Raw genomic sequence first — 6,000 nt, 5'->3', positions numbered from 1 at the left:
GAATCAGCTCTCTGTATACACATATCCCCTCCCTCTTGGACCTCCCTCCCCCCGACCCTCATCCCACCCATGTAGGTCATCACAGAGCACGGAGCTGAGCTCCCTGTGCTGTACCGCAGGTTCCCACTAGCTCTCTATCGTACACAGGGTAGTTAAACACGCATTTCTGGCTTCTTCCTGTCAGGCCCCAGGGAAGCCGTCCAGCAGAGAGATCACCCCTTCCCAGCGCAGTCCTGTCCTCACAGCACACTGCTGGTGGGGCTGCCCTCTCCTGGTCCCTGGGGGACCAGCCCTGCCTTGGGGCTGGGACCCGATTCTCCTGCTGTGAGGCTGGCTGTCCTGGTGAGCAAGACAGGCTGGCAACGAGGCCCGAGGTGAGGCTGAGGCTCCTCACGCATTCCTTCATCAGAGTCACCGAATCCCCTTGGCCTGCCCCAGGGCCTGCGCTGGGCACTGGGGACAGAGATGTGGACCAGCCCACCTGTGTACCTGCCTCCAGGGGGGAGGTGGGGTAGCTAAGATGTGCTTGTGTAAATCCAAGAAAATGTCACCTCCTCTGAGAAGCCCTCCCTGACCTCCTTTCCTCCTCCCCAACTGAGGTGGCCTTTCCCTTGGTGAAGAAGGAATCTGACTGCCTGGGTTCAAGCTCTGGCTCTTCCTCTTGCTGGCTGTGGGCCCTGGGTCAGTCATTCCACCTCTGAGCCTCTGTTTCCTCATCTGTAAAAGGCGGTAGCAATATTACTTACCTCATAGAGTTATTGCAAGCAAGCATTAAGCAAAATCCAGGTACAACTCCTAGCATAGGGACAATTACATAGCATGCTCTCAGTAGCATTAATACTGGCTACTGTTATTGCCGTTGTTATTAAAATCACTCTTGCCCTGTTATAGGACTTCCTATCCTTGATTATACATGTATGTGTCTTGGCCACTAGCCCATAAGCTTCCAGAGAGCAGGAACCACGAAGTATTCACTTCCGCATCTCCAGCAAATTTCCTGGCAAACAACGATAGTAATAGTAATAACGATGGGATTGACGTATGTACACACTACGTATAAAACAGGTAACTCGTGAGAACCTGCTGTATAGCCCAGAGGACTCTACTGAATGCTCTGTGGTGACCTAAATGGGAAGGAGATCCAAAAAAGACGGGATATATGTACACGTGTAACTGGTTCACTTTGCTCTACAGCAGAAACTAACAGCATTGTAAAGCAACTCTACTCCAAAAAAAATTAATTAAAAAATGTTAAAAGGATAATAAAAAATAAGCAAAATGATTCTGTACGATGCTGAAAAAGAAACAGCAGCAGTAACAATAACCGTCACACCATCAGTTACCATTTCTTGAGCATCTACTCCCTGCCGGACACTGTTCCAGGCACTCCAGGTGGACTTTCATTCATCTCAGCGACGCTCCCAGGAAGGGGGCCTCACCCCCATTTCTCGGCCCTGCCCCAGGTCACAGAGCTGGTACTTATGACCCCTATGCCATCCGCAAACCACAGTAGGTCTGGGGCGAGGTGGGGGGCCTCTGTGAGGAGGCCTGGGTCCTGATCAGCCCCCATGCATCCCCGAGGGCTGACTGGACCCTGCCCCTGAGGACATCACCCTGTCTGGGTGTCAGGGTGCTTGCTGGCCCAGAGGGCACAGGGGTGGAGCGGGGGTCTGTCCTGCTGAGGCCCCTCCCTCCCTCCTTCACAATTTCCGGCTCCGGGTCCTCCACCCCGAATGACATTTGGGGCCTGTGGATGTTCCCTCTACACCCGATCCTGGGCACTGCCACTCCCAAGCGGGATGCAGTGAGGCCCCTCCCACGCCCAGCTGCAAATGTCCTGATGGGGTGGGGCTGTGGCCCTGAGCCGGCAAGGGGCTGGCCCGGAGTCACATGGCAAAACCCAAGTTGCCTCTGATTCTGCCTGAGGGGGGGGCATCGGAGGGGCTTCCAGAAGCCCCTGGAGGAGGTGCTGGCATGAGGTTGGGCCCGCCTGGGCCTCTCTCTGCTCCCGCCCGTTGCAGAGCTTTGCTTCATGTCAGCCTCGAGGCACAGACCTGGACAGTGGGTGGGTCTTCACCCTCTTGGGGTCGCAGACACTTTAAGAGTTTAAAGAAAGCCCCTGGGACTTCCCCGGCAGTCCAGTGGTTAGGACTCCACACTTCCATTGCAGGGGGCACAGGTTCAATCCCTGGCCAGGGAACTAAGATCCCACATGCCACTCGATGCAGCCAAAAGATAATAAAAACAGGGAAAACAAGCAAACAAGCCCCGGGCCTTCCACACAGACTCACCACTGGGGCCACAGCATCAGGGACCCCGAGGCCTGTCCCCAGTCAGCTCAGAACCCGTCTGCGGCGAGTCCTCAGGGCCTCACCCCAAAAACACACTCACGTGCGTGGGAACAAAGCTACCTGTGCCTCCTCTGCGTACGTGTAAAGGGGGCTGGTGAAGGCCTCCTGGTTTCTGGACGTCTCTCTGCATACCAGGTGTGTGGGTGGAGCGCTCTTTTGAAGAGGGAAACGTCCAGAAGGGTTGAATTGAGGGTGTTCCCCTTTCCCACCTGAATGTCCTGCGCTAGTTCCTGAGAGGAACAAGCAGGGGTTCACTTGTCAGGGGATTGGGGTGCGGCGATGGGGTCGTGTCTCTCCTCTAACACAAATCTTAGATACCTAATAAGAGTGCTCAGACACCACCATTTCCCCACCAAATTCCGCGTTCGGGGAGACTTGTGTCTCTGCACTTTGCGCTGAGTTGAACACTGAGCCCCCAGGTGCCGTGTGCTGAGCACACACCCATTCTACAGAGGCAGAAACTGAGGCGCAGCAAGGGTGTGTGACCTGCCCAGGTCACAGTAGTCAGCAGTCCACCCGGGCTCTGCCTGGCCCCCTGGCTTGGTGAGGGGAGTGGAGGAGGGCTGGGGAAAAGACCCCTGAGAGAGAACAAAGAGTGGCTGCAGCTCAGCCCGGAAAGCACAGGTAGGGGGTGAAGATGCAGCGAGACCAGCCCACAGCCCGGGGCGGTGTTTGAAGTGCTCCCGTGGACAGGCTGGACCTCGGCAGCCTTCCTGCATCCGGAGGCCAGCCCTACCTGGTCTGGACCTTCGGGTCTCCCTCATCTCCCCTCACTCATCTCGGAAGCCCCTCTGCCAGGATAAGGCCTCAGAGGCTACTTGGAGGGAGGTCCACAGGCATGACAGGATCCAGTGGAGCCAGGGTCACGGCCACACCCGCTCCGATGTGTGGAAAGAGTCAGAGCTGTCGCAACCCTAGGTTTGCACTTGATTGCCAAAGAGGGGTTGATTCCGTGGCTCAGGCATTGGCTTCTAAATACTAAAGAGGACGGTAAGTGATGGGGGAGGGACGGGAGGCTGGCCGGTGCCTTCACATGCCCCTCCCCTCACTGCTCCACACCGACACCTCTCCCCAAGGTGACAGTCACGCCCTCCCCAAAGCCCCCGACACGTGAAGCAACAATCGGTTCCTCCTCCTTGGGAAGAAGATGGGGATGCTGCCAGCTGACTCACTGAGCCTCATCCTGCAGGCGCCTCTCGGAAGGACAGCTGTCACACTGCTGCTGCCAGTTAAACATGTAACACGTACAGATTTTTGCTGAGAAGTCCTTGTCTCAAAACCGTGCCAGCCTGTGCTTGGCTGGATCTTCTAAGGACGAGTGGTCTCACTGTGCACAGTCAGTAGTGCCCGGTGTGGGCCTTCCCCCAGTGGCCGTTTCGTGCCACACCACCCCTGCCCCCACCAGAAGAGCTGGGGGTGCCCCAGAGGGCCAGATGTGCTTTAAAAAGTAGAGCACAGGACTTCCCTGGTGGCGCAGCGGTTAAGAACCTGCCTGCCAATGCAGGGGACACGGGTTCGAGCCCTGGTCTGGGAAGATCCCACATGCCGTGGAGCAACTAAGCCCGTGCGCCACAACTACTGAGCCTGCGCTCTAGAGTCCGCGAGCCACAACTACTGAGTCCACGCGCCACAATTACTGAAGCCTGTGCGCCTAGAGGCCATGCTCCACAACAAGAGAAGCCACCACAGTGAGAAGCCCGCGCACCGCAACGAAGAGTAGCCCCTGCTCGCCGCAACTAGAGAAAGCCCGCGCGCAGAAACAAAGACCCAGCACAGCCAAGAATAAATAAATAGATAAATTTATATATATAAAAGCAGAGTGCTAGGCAACGCTGTGCGGAGAGCACTGAGGTGTGGGGAAAACCGGGGGCAGGTCAGTCATCCTTTGAAGGGCCCCCGGGCTCTGAGCCTCTGAACCACGGCCTCTGTTAAAAGAAGGAGAATTAGGTAATTAGGTCTCTGGAACTCACCCCTGATTTTGACAAACCCTCATCCACCTGCCTCAGGACCTGTCACTTAGCAGGTGACCTGGGTTCCTCCCTCAGAAACCAAGCTCTGAGTCAGGGTCTCCCTCCACTTCGCTCTCTTTGACAGCTAGAAAACTGCAACCAAACCTTGCCCCTCTCCCAGCAGGTCCTTCATCCCTGCTGAGCCCCTTCCCACCCTGGCGCCCTCCCCATGGTCATTAGCAATGCACCCCCGCCCCATCCGCGGCCTCCGCTCTGCTGTTGTGCCCTGGAGATGCTGCATCCCACCAAGAGGCAGCCTCCTTGCTCCTCACCTCTGCTTCCAGGTTGTCTCTCCTCCCTCCGTCCAACCTCCTATTGCTTTGACTCCCAGGCCTACTTCCCCATCCTGACCTGTCCCTGTCACTGTCAACACCCGCTGCTGGCCTCATGTCCTGGCTCGCTGCTTCCTCTCCACCCGGCTCCGGTCTCCATTCCCGGACACCGTACATCCACATTCCACTGTCTCAGTCCCCGTGGGCTCCTCCGATGCCCTTGCCCTCCACCCCACGCCCGTGCCACACGCTCACCGTGTCACCACCACGAACTGCTCCACGCCAGGACCCCATTCCAATCCTCTCATCCCAGGACCCTCACCCTTTCCTCTGCAAGCTGCTCCCCAGCTCCAGCGATGCTCCAGCCCCATGGACCGCCCAGACACTCACCTTACAGCTTTGTCACGAACCCACAGCTCCTTTCAGTCCCTCACTGCCCTGCTTCCTCAGCTTACATTCTTCTGGTCCGCTCGTTCAAAGATAAACTGAAGCATATTAAAACTGTTCAGTTTTGGGGACTCCCCTGGCAGTCCAGTGGTTAAGACTCCACACTTCCCACGCAGGGGGCACAGGTTCAATCCCTGGTCAGGGAACTAAGACCCCGCATGCCATGCGGCACGTCCAAAAATAAAGCAATAAAAATAAAAATGTTGAGTTTTTTGAGCAAAAACCAATTCTACTGGGGGAGTGCCAAAGGGGGAGTGGTTAGGAGCACCCCACCCACAGGAACTGGGGCGGGACCTCGTAGAGAAGACTTGGGAAGCAAAGCCAAGCCAACAAGGACAGTGCTCAGTGGGCTGTACCCTGAGCCGTGGCCTTACATGGGAAGCCCCGTGGGCTGCGTGTGATTGGCTGTCCTCAGGCTTCCATCTCTTCACCTCGAGGCGTTTATAGGCTTAGGTCTGGGTTTAGATTTGGCTGCCAAATCTAATCTAAGCGAACCTGCGGGCTCCCATTCAATGAAGGAGCGCGGGTCTCAGTGGCTCAGCATCTCCAGACAGCTCTGCACCTTCTCCATTTCTCTTCACCTCTATGCACCGTCCTTATAACCTGCACCCTCCTCCCCACTCTCATCAGTGACCTGGTTCTTTCCAGAAAGCAAGCAATCCCTTCCCTGCTGACCACACTCATGCCCGTCCCCACGGCGCCTGTCCCCATCACAGTGGTTGATAGCTTCCCAGCGCGTCCAAAGGCAGTCGCTCCCTCGCCACCCTCCTCCTCCCACCGGGTCCTCTTCTCTAAGCACTGGCTCCAGCCACCTCCGCTTCACCTTCCATACCATCCGCGCCTCTCTCCTTGACCCACACCTGCTGCACGCAAACACACTTTAAAACCAGCCTCTTCTAAAAGGCCCTCCCTCGACTGACC

The sequence above is a fragment of the Phocoena sinus genome, chromosome 10 (genome assembly GCF_008692025.1).
Source record: "Phocoena sinus isolate mPhoSin1 chromosome 10, mPhoSin1.pri, whole genome shotgun sequence".
In the NCBI taxonomy this organism is placed as follows: Eukaryota; Metazoa; Chordata; class Mammalia; order Artiodactyla; family Phocoenidae; genus Phocoena; species Phocoena sinus.
Note: the sequence above shows the minus strand (reverse complement) of the source record.